At 46.4% G+C, this 23,254-nt stretch overlaps 1 pseudogene; it reads left to right on the forward strand.

The window, feature by feature from the left end:
- Positions 1-22,548, forward strand: part of LOC141058222 (cell cycle exit and neuronal differentiation protein 1-like) — a 57,795-nt pseudogene extending 35,247 nt beyond the window's left edge.
- The last annotated feature ends 706 nt before the right edge of the window (positions 22,549-23,254 follow it).

Consider the following 23,254-nt stretch of genomic DNA (forward strand, 5'->3'; position numbering starts at 1 on the left):
ATCCCCATACTGGAGCCACATCGAACCTGTCAGTTACAGCACCAATATAAAACACCCCTTAGATTCGTACCCACCGCAAGAGCCGGCGTTAGTGCTAATTTCTAAACTGTATCGTAGGCCTCATTTATAAATACGGTCTGTTGCCGATAGCAACCAATTAGAGCTCAGCTTTCATTTAAACTGCTCTACTAACATGAAAGCTGCACTGTGATTGGCTGATAAGGCCAGCAAGTTCTGCCTTATGTTTACTGCCAGTTTCCGCCTCATTTCTTCTTTCTCTCATGGCCGCCATTTATAAGATACCAATTAAGTAATGTGCAGTAGTCTGCCTGAATTATGAGACGTTCATTCTGGTTATACTTGGAACCATTATTTCATAAGCTATACAGTTCTATTACCATTATTATCTGTACCCAATACCTCAGATTTTTGGGGGGACAGATGTGCAGCAATAAAATATTTGTAAGCCAAATAAGTAATCTTGCAATTTTTTCACTGGCTACTGGGGTCATTTTGGAGCACCCGCCAGGGCTAGCGGGGTACTCGGTACCGAGCCCGTTGATCTCAATGGGAGTTGTGACGGAAGCTGTGACCCGGCCCGTGGCCCTGGGGCTCCATGGCAAACAGGGGGATTGCAATAGTGGAATGTAGTTAAATGAATAGTTCGTGACGCCACCTGTGGTGTTCGGCAAGTGAGATGTTAAGCCGACGCTGCATGGAGATCCTCTGGGGCTGGTGATGGGTTGCAGCCAAGATGGTGAAACTCCCCACAGGTGGAGCTGCAGCCCCAGGGCAGTGTAGATGTAGAGGTAGAAGAGAGGCGCACACAGTGTAGAAGCTGGTACCCAGATGTAGCGGTACCAGGGGTGTTGGCGCAGGAATGAATGGAGGACACCCAGGCTTGTAGTTCCAAAGCTTTACTCACAGTCTGTGGTACACACCGGTGCCCGCCTCCGTGCTGTGTCCTCTGGGTCAGGGACTCAATCAACCTCCAGGCCAGATGGAATGCTCCCTTCCAACACTCCGCCAACATGTGCCTTTCTGAACGTCTACTCTTATAGTGCCTTTAGGTGTGAAGTACTCCTAGTACTGAGTTACACTGGAGTGCCTCCTAACAGATGTTCCCAAGAACTCTACTTGTACGGCAGACAGCTGTAGCCTGCTTCAGGGACTCCTTACTCCTGAGTCCCGGCTCTCTATCAATGTTGCTGTTGTGCCCCAAGTCTTAGATGGGAGTAGTGCATTTACAGCCCACTACTCCACCGGTGTCTGCTGCAGAACCATTAGTGTCCATACAACCTCGGGGACCGGGCCCTGGCCTTGCGCTTAGAACTTCTAGGCAGGGTTCTTCCTCTAACCCACGTCCTCTGTTCCCTTTTACTCCTACGTTCCGTACTAGTCTTTTCTTCTTATGGAAGATCAGGTTTCTGTTCAATGTCTTTCTCCTTCTTTCCTTTCCTGTACCAGCTGGCTCAGATCACTGAGGCAGCTGCAGCACTCCTTCCTCCATCCCTCTCTCAGGATCCTCTCTCCTCACTCCTCTCCGAGTGACTCTCTGACTGACTGACCTCGAACTGACTGAAATTCTAAACCTTCCCACTCTTTTATGTATTCTAACTCAACCCGCCTCCCAGCACGTTTAGTGGTTCCAAGCAGGGAGCAACCAAAGGTGCTCTGCTACACTCCAAGCAGGGAGCCGCAATGTGGCTTTGCTGAACTACTGTGTTGTGTGGGATGCAAGTGTTGGAGCGTGGTCAGGAGTTCCCACCTTACCTGGATGGTGGGGCACCACACCTTAGGAGGAGGTGCAGTACCTCTGTGGCGACAGCCTCAGGGGCCCAACAATTTCATACTTCCTGTCCTCACAGGAAGAGTTTCTACCAGTTTCCTTAAAGGGGTTGTCAAGGTTTGGCATAAAAGTCTGCAGTCACTCTGCGTGGCTGCAGACTGGCGATTCCTCACATCTCGCACAGCATGCGTTTTCTGGACTTTCTGGTGCCGACATTGAGACCGGGCTGTCATGTGACTGCAAGAATGACCACCTGCTCCCAGCAACATCAGTGGTAGACTCCAGTTCTCCCAAAAGTAGCCAAAATGGTGGCTTTTTTGTCTCTGTTGGGCCAGTATATATCTGTATACCTTCCTAGAATACAGCAGCAGACTGCACTGTATACATATATATAAATGGGCAGCATGGTGGCTAAGTGGTTAGCATTGGTGTCTTGGGCTCATAGCCCATTGTGGATGATTCAGCAGCTCATCACCCTGTGTAAACAGATGTGCTGCCGATGACAGGCAGTGTATATAGCGACAGAATTATGATATTGGCGATCATTCTGTCTCCATTATTGCTCACCAGTCTGTGTAAACAGGCTGGAAAATGAGCCCCAAGCAGCTTGAATATAGTCGGCGCCTGTTACTGGCCTGATATCGGTCAGATATATACATATATACACACACACAAACACACAGATATCTCGTATACGTGTGTGCACTTGTACACTATTCCTATACATGGCTCTTGAATAGCTACACACGTGTATATGATGTGTAACTAATAAATATATATATAGATTACACACTGCTGAGAGCGTTTACACTTTTTAAATTGTTCATATTGTCGTTGGGTCGCTCTCCCAGGACTGTGGGATACTCTGTACCGGGCCGGTAACTCAGAGGGGAAGGTGCCATAGCAGCGGTGACCCGGTCCGTGGCCCTGGGCGCCCAATGTAAAAAGGGGGGTGGTTAGGAGTGTGCTTACGGTGATGAAAGTCTATAAGTGATTCGTGACGCCACCTGTGGTGTTCGGCAATGGAGATGTAAGCCGACGCTGCAGACAGATCCTCTTGGACAGATGGTGTGGTGCAGCAATGATGTTATAGCCCTCCACAGGCAGGGCTGTAGTCCCAGGGCATTGCAGATGTGCGTTGCGGGAAGGGTGCAGTGGTTGGCACAGGGATGTAGCTGTGACGGGGGAGTAGCATGAAGGAAGCAAGGACACAACAGGGTGCAGTTTCTTTACCTATACTTGGCAAATGCAGTCCAGGGTCCTGATTACAGATGGTACAAGGGCAGGCTAGCCTGGAAGCAATTCAGGGCTCTCTCCCTCAGCAGATAGGTTGTGCAGTCTCCTTCCTAGCGCTCACTTGAGGTGCATCTAGTACTGAGTTACACTGGAGTTCCTCCTTATTATCGTCTCTCAGAATTCCTCGTATGGCAGACAGCTGTAGCCGCTATTTCTCTCTTGACTCACACCGTGCTGTTGTGCCTCCGAGTCTTAGGTGGGAGTCGAGTATTTACAACTTCCTACTCCTCTGGTGTCTGCTGCAGGACCATTAGTATCCATACAACCATGGAGACCAGGCTCCAGATCATGCGCTGTCACTGGAGATGAGTCTTTCCTCTCTGCTCGATCTCCCAGATCCTTCTCCATGTCTGCACACTTCATCCTCCTCACACTAACTAACTGTTCCCCTCCTGGCCCTCAGAGAGCATTCCTCCCCCAATCCTGGTTCAGAGCTCCCTCTGTTGGTCTGGAGTGGGAACTGTGTTGCATGTATAGATAAACTGCTGGAGAGACCATCCCTACCTTGCTTCCAAGACTGAGATCACCCTCCCAGGAGGAAGGCAATGCCATTGTGGCGACCATACCCCTGGGAGCGCCACATCCACACCTGTTACTTGCCACAGGCGAGTTTGAAAGAGCATCGCATGCTTGAAACAAACCTGTTTACCCACAATTTTGTTCTGACCATTTGAGGGGTATTGTGTGAAATGTATTACATTTTATATTATGTGTGCGGGTGCAAACCACATTAATCCTATATATGACTGTTATATAACTACACACGTATATAAGGTGTAATGTAATATATATCAAGATCATATTTAGTATATATACACACACACATCATATGTATGTATGCATCTATATCATACATAGGATTATGTACACATGTATGATATACACATCTGCTTGTATGTACATGACAATGTACACACTGTGTAATATGTGCTATACAGCCATCTATTACAGCTGCACACATGTACACGATGTACATAATACATGCACACACTGTACATTATATGCTATGTGTGGAGTGGACACACAGACAGCTGTATAGACAGGCGGACAGCTGCAGCATGCAGGGCACTCTCCACATAACGAAGACAAGAAGGACACAGGATGACATCACATACAATACACTCATCTGTAGTCCCCCCCATCCCCCACTACGTACACAGCGTTTACACCGGCGTCCCCCATGTATATGTAATAACGTGCAGGAGAGGTATATGTCACCACGGAGCAGGCAGACCAACAGTAAAAAGGGAGGATAATTTACAGGGGACAATACTGGTAAAACAAGCAGTATGAAAGTGAATATGCTGTGAACAGATTATATCAACAGCAGAGAGACATATACGGCGTTCAAACAATAGAAGAGTTATTTTCCTATGAGACAAACTTATCAGTCCTCAGGGGTCTTGATTGAAGGGATCACTCTTGTCCAACGTTGGCACCGAGGCACCAGCGGTGCTTGCTGTCATCTGTCTCTGGGGTCCTTAATATAGTCCAGCTGGATTATGAGAGATTACCACGGGGTATGAGGCTGACGATATCCCCCTTTGCCGCAAGTCCTTCTCTCTGATACGACAGCGGTGTTCTCCCGCCAAGGTCAGGGGCTCTGCCTTACACAGTCTCTTTTTACAAGTCACTGCCCCATCACTGAACGCCCCTTGGTCACAGGGGAGCGTCTCAGCACCTAACCCAGTCTCACTGCGGGGGAGCGTCTGGTCGAGGTACGCAGTCTCTCTGTGGGGCAAAGTCTCATCAAGGAGGGGAGTCAGCAGCCTTCCTGGCAGTGCAGTACCAGGCTTCTCGTACTCACTGCCCACCGCCTGTGTCTGCGGTCTCTCTGACTCCAGCAGCTGTGCCCGTTTCCTCTCCCCTCCTGCATCAGCGTCCTCTCTGCTCCGGTCTCTGCGCTGCTCTGCAGAAAGCGCGCACAGTTTTCCCGCTCCCAGTCCTGCCCTCTTCCTGTACCTGGCTTCAGTCCGGTCCCCTAAAGCGTCCCCCGGGGAACCTGACACCCTGTTCAATGGTTCCGGGCACGTAGCTGGCAAGGCAACTCTCCCTCGGCTCCTTCAGTGCTTCACCCCCTTACATTCCCCCTCTCTATGAGCTTGCCATTCCGCGGGCGAGAGTTTCTGGAGTTCTTGCTGACAATCGTCCAGACCTTGTACAATTTGCTGCCAGATGAATTCCGGATTTCCTTGAAGGGGTAGAGAGTCTCCCTCTTCTTCGTCTTCAGCAACGATCATGGGTTCAGCCACCGGGGGCACCGGGGCAGAAGGCACCACTGGAGGGTCTCAAGACAAACAGGGACGCAGCATATTCCGATGTATTGTACGAGTGGTGCGTTCTTCACCCGTTTCAGGTTGAACTTCATAGACGGGTCCCCGTCCACCGAGCCGTCGCTTCACCCTATACGGGCTCTTCTCCCACTGACACTCCAATTTGCTGTTAGGGCGCTTCTCCCTTACTAAGACTCGATCCCCTGGTCGTAGGACTGTCCCCTTCTGGGGAGTGACCTGAGCGTGTTCCAATCCACGGATTCGGTTCTGCACCTGCCGTTGAATGGTCCGTAACCGGCGACGATGTTCTCGAACCCAGGAGTACAACCCCGTCTGCGGGTAGTCCTCCTCGGGCTCTAACGCCAATTCAGTCAGTCCCTTCCCAGGTCGGCCGAAGAACAGTGAATAGAGCGTGAATCCTGTGGTACTGTGTTTACGGTTATTGTATGCCCACACTAATTCGGATACGGACTCAGTTCAGCGCGCCTTCTGATCTTCCTCAAGTGTCCTCAGCATCTGGATCAGGGTGCGGTTGAATCTCTCACAAGCTCCGCTCCCCTGTGGATGGTAAGGGGTGGTCCGAGACTTATCAATTTTGTACAACTGATGCAACTCTTCCATCACCTTCCCAAGGAAGCAGGCTCCTTGATCAGAATGGATTCGCTTGGGACACCCGTACACTTGAATGAAATGTTTACAGATAGCATAGGCCTCAGACTCGGCAGTCTGGACCCGAGTAGGTGTAACCACAGCAAATTTGGAATAGTGGTCAATCATCACAAGGCAATGCTCATAGCCCTGATGTGCTGGGCCAATCGTCAAGTAGTCTATGGCCAGTAACTCCATGGGAGCAGAGGACTTCACTGTTTCTGTGGGGGCTCGCTGTTCCGGCGGCTTGACTAGTTCACAGTTCCGGCACTGCTGACATACTCTCTCCACGACGGTCCTCATGTGGGGATGATAGAACAACCATTGCAGCCACTGGAATGTTTTTCCGTCCCGAAGTGTGCTCCCTTCTCGTGTGCTTCCTTAGCCACCTGTTCTACCAGGGACGAGGGGATGATCGTTTGCCAAACGAAACTCAGATTTAAGGTACACTTTCCTGTGCAAGATACCATCCCGCAACTGTAGCCGCTCCCACTGGCGCATCATTTGTAACATCTCAGGGGACACAAATTCTCGGGTGTACTTTCTTGAACTGTTTCTCGCGTCGCTGCCACCGTGCTGGCAGTCTCTCCAAACTCTGGAACCTCTATAGCCTCCAACACCTCATCCCGACTGGGTGCTGGTGGGCAGTAGTCTACTTGGGAAAGGCGTCAGCATGAGTATTCTCCACTCCTCTCCTGTAGGAGATCCTGTACCGGAATTTTGCCATTCGTGAAACCCAGCGTTGTTCTAGGGCTCCCAGCTTAGCTGTTTCGAGGTGAGCCAACGGATTGTTATCCATACGCACGAGGACTTCCGAGCCAGCCAAATACTCTGCAAACTTCTCAGTCATTGCCCACACCAGCGCCAACAACTCCAGCTTGAATGAGCTGTAATTATCCAGATTTCTTTCTGAGTCATGTAAGGAACAACTGGCATATGCGATGACACGCTCTTTCCCATCCTGCATCTGTGAGAATACTGCCCCGAGTCCTTGTAGACTTCTGTCAGTGTGCAAGATAAACGGCTGCGTGAAGTTGGCATAGGCCAACACCGGGGCCTCAATCAGGGCTTTCTTCAGGGCCTGGAATGCTTTCTCCTGTTGCTCTCCCCAGTGTATGTTCCTGTTCTTTGCACATGAGGGTACTCCTTTCAGCAATTCCAAGAGGGGGTTTGCGATGCCGGTAAAATCCTTCACAAAGCGCCGGAAGTATCCCTTGAGTCCAAGGAATGCTCGCACATCCTATACGGTTTTTGGGGTCGGCCACTCCTGCACCGCATCGATCTTCTCCTGAGAGGGCTTCACTCCATCGGCAGAGACCACATGCCCCAGATAATCGATTTGTGTTCGGAAGAGGTGGCACTTCTGGGGTTTCACCTTCAACCCGTATTTTTGTGGCCGACTCAGATCTTGCGCCAGTCTCCAGAGATGTTCTTCAACGGTGGGAGCAAAGATAATTATATCATCTAGGTAAATCAGGGTAGCTTCAAAGTTCAAGTCTCCCTGACACCGCTCCATAAGACGTTGAAATGTTCCCGGGTCGTTGGCTAGACCGAAGGGCATGAGGTCAAACTCAAATGGTCCCATCGGAAGAATGAAGGCTATCTTGGCTCGGTCTTGTTCAGACATGGGTACTTGCCAGTACCCGCTGACCAGGTCCAGTGTGGAAAAATACTGGGCATTTCCCAATGCCGACAGGGACTCCTCTATCCGTGGTAGTGGATATAAATCTCGCACTGTGCAAGCGTTGAGCCAGCGGTAATCCACACAGAAACCTAAAGTTCCATCCTTTTTCCGCACCAAGACGATGGGGGCAGCCCACGGGCTCTGGCTCTCACGGATCACTCCCTTCTTCAGCATCTGTGACAGCATTCCTTTTACCTCCTGATACATTTGTGGGGTTATCTGGCGATATCTCTCCCATATCGGTGCCGCGTCCCCAGTGGGTATCTCATGGGTGATGGCAGTCATGCGCCCAAAATCATCTTCATCCTTTGCGAACACCTCCTGGTACTTCCCTAGCAAGGCCTCCACCTGAGGAACCTGATGAGAGGGCATTTCTGAGAGTTCTGCCCGCATTTGCTCCAGAATCCGTCGGCCTTCTTGTAGCACCCTGGGATCTGGAACGCTTCAATAAATCCCATTGATTTTGAGATTGTTTTTTCGTGGCACATTATAATTTATGATAATGGTAAATCTAGGTTGATATGTTTTGTGTTTATTTATAAAAAATATCAGAAACTTGACAAAAATGTAAAAAAATAGCAATTTTCAAACTTTGAATGATTATCCCTTTAATCCAGATAGTTATACCACACAAAAACATTAATAAATAACATTTCCCACATGTCTGCTTTACATCAGCACCATTTTTAAAATGCTAATTTATTCTTTTAGCCTTTTAGGAGGTTTAGAAATGTAGCAGTACTTTTTCATTTTTTCAAGGAAATTTACAATATTTTTTGAGGGACCTATCCAGATTTGGAGTGACTTTGGGGGTGCTATATATTGGAAAACATCAAACATGATACCATTTTAAAAACAGCACCCCCTGCCATATTGAAAACTTCTGTCAGGTAGTCTATTAACCCTTCAGGTGAATTTCAGGAATTAATGCAAAGTGGTATAGCCGGAATGAAAAAGTGTTTGTTTACCACCTAAATGTCGCTAACTTCTGAACCGGTCGCTATAGCCGGGAGACTCTAAGGCCGATATTTGGCCATGAACTGCTATGGCAAACATCAGGACCACACAATCATGATCTCGGTGTGTCAATTAGGTTAAAGCGGAAGCCCCCACAATCTATTAACCATTTATTTGATGTAGTCACTTTTGACAGCAGCAACTAAGGGGTTAAACAGATATGGACGGTGTCAACACTGATCGTTTGTGATACAGCAAGTTGTCAGCTATAATGTACAGTTGATAGCTGCTGGATTGTCAACTGTATGGGGATGCTATTCTATTATATCTCAGGTCAGTAAAAAGACGTATTGGCTGTCATTAAGTGGTTAAAGTGAATCTGTCAGCAGAATTTCACACCCCAAACTATTTTTGTCTGCATGTAGGTCTTTGAAAGAGAAGTCCAGTTATACCTTTACATGGCCAGTCCATTCTTCCGTTACTGAAAAATCAGCCTTTACATTGATATACAAATGAGCCTGAAAGCTATAGTAGATCTGAAAGATGCCTCTGTCACTCCAGCTCTATTCTCAGCCTAGTGCCGCTTCCTCCTTCTTGACATTGATGGCTCCTTTGCCTGAAGTCGCACAGCATAGAGGCTGTCAGTCAAGCAGGAAGAGGCGGCGCTAGGTGAGGAATAGAGCTGGAGTGACAGAGGCTTCAGATCTACCATAGCTCTTCAGCCTCATTTCCATATCAATTCAAATGTTGATTTCTCAGTAATGGAGGAACGGACTGGCCATGTGAAGGTATTGCTGGACTTGTCTTTGAAAGAGCTACATGCCCATATAAATAATTTGGGGACTGAAACCTTGATGACAGATTCTCTCTAAAACTCTACTCTTATGTAGAATTAAGATAATAAAGATTTTACTCTTTACAATAGATAGGGGGTAATTTTTCCTTAAAACCTCACTTTTTTGACAAATTTATAATAAAATTCAGAATATAAATAGTCTCGGATCTAAGACCCCTTGAGTGTCTTCACATTAGGTGAAGAAATAAATAATAGTTATTGAAATCTCATAGTGAGACCACCACTAGGTTACTCTAACTTAAACCCATTGATGGTTGGGAATGCGATCTCTTCTCACATTCAATGGGGGCACCAGTTTCCAAATCTGTTCTGATTGACAGGTTGTAAAAGCATTTTTTGGGCACAAAGCATTTAAGAAACCAAAAGAAAATGTTGAGTCTTTGCAGGAGATAAAAACTTGTAGATTGTGAATATTGCCCTGTACACGAGGTACTGCGTCATCTCATCATTTATAAGAGTTTCTGCAGTCAGCTGCTCCCTGCCCTGAAGTGGCTGATACAGTGCTTTGTGCTCAGCATTAGAAATATTGTTTTCCATGAATGTAAGGCAATAGTTACATAAACACATTGATTTATGTGTGGACATTTGTTGGAAAATTCTAACCTTATCAATGGCACAATGAAAAATCTCCAACAAGCATCTAACCATCTTTAACAGTTTTCTAAGGGCTCATCCAGACATCCGTGCACATCGGTCAGAGAATGGACCACAATGCACAGACTGACCATGGCACTCCCAGTCCAAATATCTGTCACTAGTGTGTCACGTCCTCCTGGGAGATCTGGAGTTAGGCGATCATTATGTATAGTGAATCGCAGATCTTCCATTTACAGTAGTCTGTGTGTTTGGTTCCTCATATTAAATGGACTTCGTTTCCTATGGCGCTGAAGAGGTTAACGATTCTATTTCTATGCTGGTTAGAGACATGCAGCTCCATCTCACAGCTACTCCTGACCTGCTCATTTCCTCTCTCTATAAAACTAAACTAAAAACAAAGTAGTGTAGCAAAGCACCTTTGGCGGCTCCCTGCTTGGAGTATAGCAGAGCACCCATTGGTGGCTCCCTGCTTGGAACACGAAACGTGCTGGGAGGTGGGTGGAACTGAGTTTACATTACAAAGAGCCGGAAGAGTTTAGGATTTTAGTTAGTAGTCAGTCAGTTGGAGAGTGAGTAAGAAGATCCCGAGAGAGAGGGATAGGTGGATGGAAGTGCTGCAGCAGATCCCAGTGACCTGGGTCTGCTGGCACAGGAAAGGAAGAGAGAGAGATCGACATAGACTGAAAGCCTGATTTTCCATAGAAAGAAAGATTAGTACGGAACGTGAGGAGTAAAAGAGAACAGAGGACGTGGGTGAGAAGAGAACCCTTCCTAGAAGTTCTAAGCGCAACGCCGGGGCCCACCCGAGGTTGTATGGATACTAATGGTCCTGCAGCAGACATCGGAGGAATAGAAGTTGTTATCACTTTATTCCCACACAAGACTTGGGGGCACAACAGCAACGATAGTGAGCCGGGACTTAGTAGCAAGGAGTCCCCGAAGCAGGCTACAGCTGTCTGCCGTGCAAGTAGAGTTCATAAGAACATCTGACAGGAGGCACTCCAGTGTAACTCAGTACTGAGAGTACTTCATTCAAAGGCACTATAAGAGGAGACGTTCAGAAAGGCACATGTTGGCGGAGTGTTGGAAAGGAGTATTCCATCTGGCCTGGAGGTTGACTGAGTCCCAGACCCGGAGGACACGGCACGGAGGCAGGCACCTGTTTGTACAACAGAATGTGAGTAAAGCTTTGGAACTACATGCCCTGGTGTCCGCCACTCATTCCTGCGCCACACACCTGGCACCGCTACATCCCTGTGCCTACACTGCACCATTCCTGCAACGCTTATCTACACTGCCCTGGGACTACAGCTTCACCTGTGGGGAGCTATAACATCTTTGCTGCGCCATACCATCAGTCCCAGAGGATCTGCATGCAGCGTCGGCTTAACATCTCCCTTGCCAAATACCACAGGTGGCGTCACGAACCATTCAACTTTATTCCATCATTCAATCCCCCTTTTTACTTGGGCGCCCAGGACCTCGGACCGGGTCACCGCTGCTGTGACACCTTCCCCTCTGAGAGACCGGCCCGGTACCGAGTACCCCACAGCCCTGGGAGGGCCACCCACTTATGTGTTTATATACTAGCATATCTATCTCAGGCCTCCTGGGAGGAGGGGGAGAGGACAGCTTAGAGTATTACAGGAGAACAGTAAGGCTGGTGGCCCAAACCTCCTCACCATTAGAGGTACCTTTGGGAGCAGATATAGATAGAGCCCCAGATCTAGGAACAGTCACAGCATGACAATACCACAGCTTTGAACATGTCTATGAGGCTGTAACATTTGGGTTGGGAGAGCTGCGGCCAGTTTGTGCATTTTGGACCATTCTCTGACCGATGTGCATGGACGTCTGGATGAGCCCTTAGGTTCAAGGTCCCCGGTGCATCCACTATAGTTCTACCCATGAAGCTCATATATGAATTCTGCTCATTGCTCGCTCGGTTCATCTAGCCTTACATAGATAGACTGAAACCTGAAATCAGAGAATGTTCTATTATAAATACATTTTAAAATGTCGTTCCGTGCTGACCCTGTTAATTAAGGCCAAGATGGGTTCTAGCTGTTTAACCTGTTCACCTTCAATACCAATACTGATGTATCAGTACTTCTCCTCATTGCCATAAGCAGGAACATACACTCACTGGCCACTTTATTAGGTACACCATGCTAGTAACGGGTTGGACCCCCTTTTGCCTTCAGAACTGCCTCAATTCTTCGTGGCAGAGATTCAACAAGGTGCTGGAAGCATTCCTCAGAGATTTTGGACCATATTGACATGATGGCATCACACAGTTGGCGCAGATTTGTCGGCTGCACATCCCTGATGCGAATCTCCCGTTCCACCACATCCCAAAGATGCTCTATTGGATTGAGATCTGGTGACTGAGGAGGCCATTTGAGTACAGTGAACTCATTGTCATGTTCAAGAAACCAATCTGAGATGATTCGAGCTTTATGACATGGCGCATTATCCTGCTGAAAGTAGCCATCAGATGCCTGTTCTTAGCTGAGAGGAGTGGTACCCAGTGTGGTCTTCTGCTGCTGTAGCCCATCTGCCTCAAAGTTCGACGCACTGTGCGTTCAGAGATGCTCTTCTGCCTACCTTGGTTGTAACGGGTGGCAATTTGAGTCACTGTTGCCTTTCTATCAGCTCGAACCAGTATGCCCATTCTCCTCTGACCTCTGGCATCAACAAGGCATTTCCGGCCACAGAACTGCCGCTCACTGGATTTTTTTTCTTTTTCGGACCATTCTCTGTAAACCCTAGAGATGGTTGTGCGTGAAAATCCCAGTAGATCAGCAGTTTCTGAAATTCTCAGACCAGCCCTTCTGGCACCAACAATCATGCCACGTTCAAAGGCACTCAAATCACCTTTCTTCCCCATACTGATGCTCGGTTTGAACTGCAGGAGATTGTCTTGACCATGTCTACATGCCTAAATGCACTGAGTTGCCGCCATGTGATTGGCTGATTAGAAATTAAGTCTTAACACACAGTTGGACAGGTGTACCTAATAAAGTGGCCAGTGAGTGTATAGCTCCTTGCCTTAAACACTAGAGCTTATATGGGAATTCCCATCTAACAGGGTTATGGAACTCCCTGGGCTGTAATGTAGCATTTTGGCTGGTGAGGTGTGACATGTTGACCCCCCTACAGATCATGAATATATAATGGGTGAACCTGAGAAATATAAGCAGATCTGAGCGCGTTATCACGTGGAATACTTTTAACACTCATGGGTCTGAATTGCCTTTTGGATGACTATTTGCTATATGCAGTTTTACCCACAATTTGTTGCCCAAATCAGTTCTAGTGTAGGTAAGGAAATACTGACCTGCTGGGTGACTTTAGAACAATAAACTGTATATACTTTGGATAATTTAGATATCAATACTTGAAGAGTTCACGCGACTGGCGAGTAGCCAGGGTATAGCTCGGACGAGTGCTATGTGATGTTTCATCGGATAGCTCTCACTGCAGTGTTATACTATGGAGCAGCGCCGACAAGCATTTTTTTCTCATGCCAACTAGCGTTTTCTCATGCAGTTGGCAGCATATATCGAAAGGTGTGCATCCATACAAGTCTATGGGTGCATGCGAGACTTTGGACTGCAGTCGGATGCCATCCAAGTGCTGTCTAATATACACCAACCCACACAATGGAGAAGATGGAGAAATTAAGTTCTCCATCTTCTCTGCACCTGTGATCTGATTCTCACATGCGAGAGAATCAGATCACAGTAAAATAACTCTCGGCTCACGTTCGCAGCAGAATTTGGGTTGAGGGTCATTTGCATATAGCATCTGATTCTCTTGCATAAAAGAATCATCGGATGCTGGGCACTAGTGTGAGAGAGCCCTAATGCTCTGTCATTTCACTGATATGTGCTCCTTAGACTTATGTATGTTTATAGGCCACGTTCACACGATCAGTATTTGATCAGTATTTTAAACCAGTAGTTGTAAGCCAAAACCAGAAGTGGGACCATCAGAGGAAAAGTATAAGGGCAGAGACAGACTGCCGTATAATTTGTGCAAAAATCGCATCGTAAACCTTGTACTGACTGTTGGCTCTCCTGACTTGAGCTTGACAGCTGCATAGAAATACATCACGTTGTCAAGCACAAGGCAGGAGAGGTGCACTGCGATGGTCGATGCGACCATTGCACGAATTATACAGAACTCTTTCGCTGCCCTAATAGAAATACATCACCACTTCTGTATTTTTCACCCACTCCTGGTTTTGGCTTACGAATAATGATGTGAAATAGACCAAATACTGAACATGTAGACAGGTCTAGTTTCAGAACAGAACATGACACAAATTAGGTAATTTACAGCTTTCAGGTGTAGAATATTATCAGACATATCATGAACCATATGATACAATAGGAAGTTTATTAGAGTCTCAAGTAACAACTTATTTCTGAGGAATTACGCCCTTTCTTAATGTTAGAGTAGTCGTTTACATTTTTATTTTATAAATCAATAATACGTGTGAAAATTAGCAACCTTGTGATATATATCTTATCAGAGAAATCTGCTTCTTTTTCCTCTTGGACTGATCATTCACTTTCAATTCATGGGTAAAATCAGTATTCAGTGAAGACAGAATTTCCCATTACTGAGATAAGGGATGACAGTTGGTGCTTTTAAAATTGTATGGAGTTGGGAGGAGCTAGAGGCAGATATTCTGCTGCAAGTTCTTTTGAAATAACAGATCATGTGAACACATTGAGTATTTGCAGCAGATTTTTCTGCAGAAAAAACCAGAGTGTTGGAAAGAAGAATTCTAAGTAAAATAGTCACATTTTTGATGCATTTTATTTTTATTGAGTTGAATGGGTGAAAATGCTGAAAGAGTTCACACGCTGCAGATTTTAAAAAAAATCAAAACACTTCGATGGTTCAAATGTGCAAAGAACAAAATAAGCAGGAGGTATAAGAGATTGCAGAAATCGCATTCACTTTCCTGATACTGTAAAGTGCTTTTTCAGCATCAAAAATTTGGAAAAACACTTACACAGCAAAAACGCAGCATGTGAACAAGCACTTCCAATTCTGCATAGAACTTCATGAGAAACTCGATGAGGGCAGGCTTCACTTGTAATTTGAGAATTTTAAGAATGAGATGATCAGTCCTAGAGTAAAGAGAAGAAGTGGATTTCTCTGATAAAGTATATAACAAAGTTTCCTATTTTCACGAGTACTATTCATTTATCGGGGTAAACAATTAAAACAGTGGTCACTTAAGAGACAGAACCTCCTTTAACTTGAATACAGCGCTTTCTCTTTTATCCTCTCCAAAAAGGCATTAGATGTACACAAAAGTATTCTTGCCTGAAACTCTAATACTTTTCCATATTAAACCATCCTCCCCATTAAGTCCCTAGTAATATTAAAGGGATTGATGGGCCTAAGGCTAAAAGTCCGCAGATTTGTAACTGCCTGTGCACTGCACGCTGTGAGTGCCACAAATATGTGATTTGCCTACGTATGGTCACATGCCGACTAGACGTGCACAGCCTCGTTCAATGCAAGTGTATTGAGTGCAGCCAGACATGTCTAGTAGGAATGTGGCCGTAAACATGCAAATTGCATACTTCCAGTAACATGTCTGCCCTCTCCCAGAGCCAGAACTGAAGAATCCTTACAGTGGGCATTGTGCGCGCTGCGAAGATTCGCAAGTCTGCAGTCACATAAAGTAACTGCAGACTTGAAGCTTAAGGCCGGACAACCCCTTTGAATATCTGAAAGGTATTCATTACTAGGATTTCATAAATTCATGAGAATGAAGCATGTATAATCATTTATACTTTACACTACTCAGATACTAAACAGAATTATTGTTTTTAGCTACTATAGAAGCAACAGGAATTCAAAATGGAAGCCAAGCCACGCACTACAAGCGTGAAGAAGACTGACAAGGGCAACCCCGCCGCAGGAGGAGAAAAGGGAGAGGGGCCAGCTAAAGAACAGTCCAATCCTTCATCTATGTCATGTCCCACGACTTGGGAAATCATTTAATATTTGCATTGCTTGTGTTGTATCCTTGTTGCTAGGCAGAAGTTTGCCTTTCCCTGTATTTTGTCCCAACTCTCTCCCTGTAGTCCTGTGATGTATGTTTGTTCCCTCCCTTATTCTCCATTTTGAGATCGTCCCTCCATCTGTATGCATCTTCTTACATGTCCTCTGAAGAATATTCCTTTTTACCTGCTGCTTTCATCATAATACAAGAATTTCAGTTAAAGCATCCCTCTTTTCCTGGAGTCTTCTTACATGAGATCGTGGCTGAGTTAAGCTGTCTCATTAATCGGTATGAACGTGAGTACAGGTCGATACGGAAAGGGCCCAGAAAGAGAGGTCTATCCAGGCACCATACGTTCTACATATCCATGAGTCAGAATAGTAAAAAGGAATAACCTGCCTTCAGAGACAGTAACTCAAGGTCTGTGCTGAATCTCAGTGGAAAAGGACATTTTCCAGATAGACTGTAACCCAGTTCCAGCCAGACCCCAGCGTGCATAGAAGCTACACACTGCAGCTGAACAGTGGGAAGTATAACCCCCATCATCAACTCTTCCTGCCTGCAATCTAATCATGTCTGAAGCAAGGAATACAATGTCCCTACCAGACTTACAAGCACAGGAAAGAGACCCAGACCCCCATCCACCATCTAGCGAAAGGGGAAAACGTACAGTCAAACCCACATGGAAAGTCATGGAGAATTTAGAGACTGCAAAATGTGAATTTTATAGTGATGTGTCTTCAGTATGGAAGAAAGTGCTGAGTCATATAGACACTGCATCAAGGCCTGCTTCTCATGAGTTACCACCAGAGAGAGTCCTAGAACAATTATGCACAGCATACCAAATGTATATGGAGAAGAGTGACCAATATATTATTCTCCTGAAGAAACTGAATCTCCCAGAGACTTTAAACGAATTGCAAGGTTTCCAGCAGCTTAATTCTGAAAGAGACTGCACTGTACGTGACATTAAAGCCAAGATAGAGGCTAGAATCGCACGGACACCAGATGCATCAACTCGCTCATCCAAATCGTGTAAGCACTCAAAACGTTCATCTAGGTCAAGTTCATCAAAATATTCTACTCTTACTGAGCAGCTTATAAGAGCACGTGCTAAGGCTGAAACTACTAAGGTACAAGCTGCCTTTGCACAAAAGAGAGCAGAAATGGATGCAGCTGTTGTACAAAAGAGAGCAGAAATGGATGCAGCTGCTGCACAAAAAAGAGCAGAAATGGACGCAGCTGCTGCACAAAAGAGAGCAGAAATGGATGCAGCTGCTGCAGAAATGGATGCAGAAGTGGCACGCATGAAAGCGGAAAAGGAAGCTCTAGAGAAGGAATGTGAGCATGCAACAGCCATGGCAGAATTAAAGGTACTCGAGCAGTGGGAGTAAAAGAGACAGCGTCAGTTTGTGTGAAATGGAGGCAGAAGACCCTATTGAACGCACAAGAGACTACGTGCTAAGCCAAGATGGCGAACCGCAGATCATCACTAACACACCTGATGGTGTTGACGCTTCTCCAGAGCACCAGGATGCCGATCCACTTACAGAATCCTGCATTCAAGGTCCGTACAATGCTCCCAAACTTGAACTTCCTTCATATTCCAGTATGCGCCAAAACCCTGCATCTCACCAAACTCCACAGGCTAATACCTACATGCAACCCAATATGCCGGCAGGTCATTATACCCTCGACAACCACACAGTGCCACCTCCGCAGGTAGCAGAAACTATACCCACCAAACCAGTTGCTGGACTAAATGCATATGCCACTCCATACTTCCCCATGTTTCAAGGCCAAGACGTCTCCACCCCTATGTACAACACCGCTCAGCCTACAATTGTGCATCCTAAGTCAGAAAGAACAGACATGTCCGACTTCGCAAGGTACATGATTTGCCGTGAACTTACTAAAACCGGTCTCACAAGGTTCGACGACCAACCTGAAAATTACAGAGGTTGGAAAAGTGCCTTTAGAACCGTAACTAGTGACCTCGGCATCACTGCTGCGGAAGAGCTGGACCTGTTGATCAGATGGTTAGGACCACAATCCACAGAGCGTGTCAAGAGACTCAGGTCTGTACATATCAGTAATCCAACGGCTGGTCTCATGGCTGCATGGGAAAGACTAGAGAGAAACTTTGGCAGTCCAGAAGCCATAGAGGATGCACTGTTCAAGCGACTACAGAGTTTTCCAAAGATATCAAGCAAGGACAGTTCAAAGTTCCTAGAGCTCAGTGACCTGCTGTTAGAGCTCCAGCTGGCCAAGGCAGACACCCACCTACCTGGCCTCAGCTACCTGGACACTGCTCGTGGAGTAAACCCCATTATCTCCAAGCTACCATACAATGTACAAGAGAAGTGGACTGCAATAGGGTCAAAATACAAGAAAGACCATCAAGTGTCATTTCCTCCGTTCTCCTACTTCTGTGAGTTTATAAAAGACATTGCAGAGCGTAAGAACGACCCAAGCTTTTCCTACGGAGAATACAGTGGCCCAGCTTCACCTCCTTCTAAATACGTGAGCACACGCTCGAATGACAGAAACCGCAGGGGTCCAGTGTCAGTGAAGAAGACGGATATTCTTCCCTTACCAACATCAGCCCCAGGCAAGAACAACAAGGGTGAAAAGATAGAGAACCCAAATCGTGAGTGTCCCATCCACAAGAAACCACATCCCTTAAAAAAGTGCATCGGCTTCAGGAAGAAACCGCTCCAAGAATGCAAGGAACTTCTAAAGAAGTTTGGGGTATGCAACAGATGTTGTGCTTCTACTGAACACCTTGCTAAAGACTGTAAAACTACAATTAAGTGTATGGAGTGTGACAGTGAGGATCACGTACAAGCACTCCACCCATACCGTCCTGACTCTACACGTACTCCTTCCCCCACCACGAGCCATGGCGGGGAGGACGCAGCTCAAACTGCAAGTCATACCACAATATCTTCTTCATGCACAGAAGTCTGCGGAGAAGGTCTCTGGGACAAGTCCTGTGCGAAGATTTGCCTGGTGAACGTATATCCCAACGGTCACCCAGAGAAAGCCGTGAAGGTGTACGTCCTCTTGGATGATCAGAGCAACCGATCACTTGCAAGGTCAGAACTCTTTGATATGTTTAACTTAAAGGGAAATGCTTACCCTTACACCTTAAGTACCTGCAGCGGTGTTACAGAGGTCTCTGGGAGAAGGGCCAGTGGTCTTATGGCGACATCCCTCGACAACACCGTAGAGATACCCTTACCTACACTTGTCGAGTGCAACCAGATTCCATCCAATCGAGAAGAGATCCCAACGCCAGAGGCTGCTCTTCATCACCCACATCTCAAGGGGATAGCAAACAAGATACCAGCCCTCAACAACAGCGCAGATATCCTGATTTTGCTTGGCAGAGACATTCTCCGGCTGCACAAGGTACGTCAGCAAATTAACGGACCACACGACGCACCATTTGCCCAACGCTTTGATCTAGGCTGGGTAATTATAGGCAATGTTTGCATACTCAAGATGAAGAGACCTAATAACATCTCCTCTTACAAAACACACATCTTGCCAAATGGTCGCAGCACTCATTTTCAGCCATGCCCACATCATTACTGGGTGAAAGAGAAAGTGAGCAACACCAAGAGGCAACAGGAATCCTTCAACAACATGAACATGCTCCAGCCCTGGGACGAAAACCTTGGGTCAACAGTGTTCGATTCCACAAATGAAGACAACAAGTTAGCACCCACAAGGGAAGATAAAGAATTCATAAAGGTTATGGACAAAGAATTTGTTCAAGATGACTCCAACAGTTGGGTAGCTCCTTTACCCTTTCGTTTCCCAAGAGCGAGGTTGCCGAACAACCTGCAGCAAGCAACTGCAAGGTTCTCATCCTTAAAGCGTACCCTAAAGAGGAAACCAGAGATGGAGAAGCATTTCATTGACTTTATGCAGAACATCTTTGACAGAGATCATGCTGAACCTGCTCCACCACTGAAGGAAGGAGAAGAATGTTGGTACCTTCCATCCTTTGGTGTCTATCACCCTCACAAGCCTAACCAGATCAGAGTGGTGTTTGACTCCAGTGCTCAGTATGAAGGCCTCTCTCTCAACAACCTGCTACTAACTGGACCCAACCTGAACAACAGCCTCCTTGGAGTATTGATCCGCTTCAGACAAGAACCTGTTGCTATAATGGCCGACATTCAGCAGATGTTTCATTGCTTCATCATGAAGGAAGACAGCAGAAACTATCTTAGGTTCCTGTGGCACAAAGACAACAATGTCAACAATCAAGTCATAGACTACCGGATGAAGGTCCATGTCTTCGGCAACAGTCCTTCACCTGCTGTGGCGATCTACGGACTGAGACGGACAGCCCAGGAAGGTGAGAGAGAGTACGGATCCGATGCTCGTCAATTCGTAGAGAAGAACTTCTACGTAGACGACGGGCTCAAGTCCTTGCCCACAAGTGAAGAGGCAATTGACCTACTCTCCAGGACACAGGAAATGCTATCCACATCAAACCTCAGACTCCACAAGATCATCTCTAACAGTCAAGAGGTAATGAGCGCGTTTCCATCTGAGGACCATGCCACGAACCTAAAGGACCTCAACCTAGGTTCTGATGTTCCTCCCACACAGCGCAGCCTTGGTCTACTGTGGGATATCAAACAGGACACCTTCACCTTCCAAGTGTCGCCCTGTGACAAACCCTTTACCAAACGAGGAGTCCTATCTGTCATAAACAGCATCTACGATCCTCTCGGGTTTGTAGCACACACCACTATTCAAGGCAAGATACTGTTAAGACAGCTCACTGCCGAGAACACTGATTGGGACACCCCGCTGCCGACTCAGAAACAGCAAAGGTGGGAGACATGGAAGAAGTCCTTGAAGTTCTTAGAGCAACTCCAAGTCCCACGTTGTTATTCTCCAGATCATCTTTGGCTGCAATCAGGAGAGAAGTCCATATTTTCTGTGATGCATCTACAGAAGCCATAGCCGCAGTAGCTTATCTGAAGACCTTAGAAGCTAATAAGGTGCATTGTGGTTTCATCCTGGGTAAGGCCAAATTAACCCCGAAGCCTGCACACTCTGTACCCAGACTCGAACTTTGCGCTGCAGTACTGGCATTAGAAATTGCTGAAGTTGTAAGAGACGAAATGGACATTGCAATTGATTCCTTTACCTTCTACGGAGACCTTGTTCTCTTAAAAGACAAAGAGGCTCATCGTAACGACTGGCCAATGGGTCTTATCACCAAGGTCATGCCCAGCGAGGACGGAAAGACGCGTAAGACAGAAGTTAAGGTGACAAAAGGGGGCTCTACCCGAACCTTCTTCCGTCCGGTCACTGATCTCGTGCTGCTTCTACCAAAGGAGGACGTCACATGAACTGAACATTGCTCCTGGACGTTGCTCACGGCGGGGAGCATACCTCCTCATCCCCCAGTTTTATTGTACATTGACATTTTCCATTGGATTGAACTTTGAACATTGCCATTGGATTGCTGGGTTGGTGGAAGAGTTGGCATGTTTGCGGCTTCCCCAATCCGAAGATGGGTTTAATAGACTTGGACTTATCTTCCGGTGTGATCTACGGGTCAACAACAACGAGTTGGACTTTAAAAATGTTTATTATTGCATGCATGTTTTTCTTTTCTCTTGTTTTTCAGGTTCGAACGACTTCGAAGAGTTAAGGACATCGTGAAATCCAAGGATTTCAGACGGGGAGTGTCATGTCCCACGACTTGGGAAATCATTTAATATTTGCATTGCTTGTGTTGTATCCTTGTTGCTAGGCAGAAGTTTGCCTTTCCCTGTATTTTGTCCCAACTCTCTCCCTGTAGTCCTGTGATGTATGTTTGTTCCCTCCCTTATTCTCCATTTTGTGATCGTCCCTCCATCTGTATGCATCTTCTTACATGTCCTCTGAAGAATATTCCTTTTTACCTGCTGCTTTCATCATAATACAAGAATTTCAGTTAAAGCATCCCTCTTTTCCTGGAGTCTTCTTACATGAGATCGTGGCTGAGTTAAGCTGTCTGATTAATTGGTATGAACGTGAGTACAGGTCGATACGGAAAGGGCCCAGAAAGAGAGGTCTATCCAGGCACCATACGTTCTACATATCCATGAGTCAGAATAATCTAAGAAAACAACAACAGGAGACACTGCATTGATCAACCACGAAAGCTCCAAACCTTCTGCACCCGAACCTCAGGGGCCACCAGCAACAACGGAGAACAGATCCAACGGGGAGGAGCAGGAGGCTTCCAATGGAGCGGCAGAGGGATGCGGATATGAGGGCCTGAAACCAGCATTAGTGGCTGCAGGGGTGGCTGTTGCCGCCATTGCTATTATTGTGGGTATTGCATTCTTGGCCCGGAAAAAATAAACTATTACTTGTACATAGGCAAAAAAAAAATGTATAAATTATTTTAAGCAGGGGTTAATATGTACAGTTTCTTCACAGAACGAGGCATGTCTCAGATTTGTTTCTCATTGATCACATGCAGCCATTCAGATATCAAGAAGATGACGATCGCAGGAAAAACAAGAATTTGGGGGATTCCATTATACCACCGCCTTGTGCTACGGATGGCTGCCCGGTTATGAACCGCTGAGCAAACGATGGGCATGAATCTGGTGTGGACGGCATGGTTTCTTCTTCTTTATATCATTTCATTATGTTTCCGCTTTTATTTCAGGTTTATTTTTATATGCACACAGATTCCAAGGGACGTCTCCCATTAATGTTTCTCCATTTCTCGCCATTTGCCCTGCGCCCATGGCCGTGCTAGTCTTCACAATTCCTCGCTGATACGTTTCCGATGTTCTCTTTCCTATAAGATGTCTCCTGCCTATTAGTTCTTGCTAGGCTTTCTAATATCGAGGATTAAACCTGATCGCTATGGATCCCGCTAGCGAGTGCAATTTCTTAGCTACATGTCACTTGTCTGCCCTTTGATATCTTTTTGGTCTTCTTGTAAATATTCTCAATCGTTTCATTATCCGCTTGGTCTTACTTCGTAATCAGCCGGGCAATTGAAATGCAATATTCCTCCTATTTACCGCTGCCGAACACTGGGGCCGAAGCATATCTTTGTGGTCGCTGTATGGGGCAGCAGATG

This window comes from Dendrobates tinctorius, unplaced genomic scaffold (genome assembly GCF_039654945.1).
Source record: "Dendrobates tinctorius isolate UK_male_01 unplaced genomic scaffold, ASM3965494v1 ptg000211l, whole genome shotgun sequence".
Taxonomy (NCBI): Eukaryota; Metazoa; Chordata; class Amphibia; order Anura; family Dendrobatidae; genus Dendrobates; species Dendrobates tinctorius.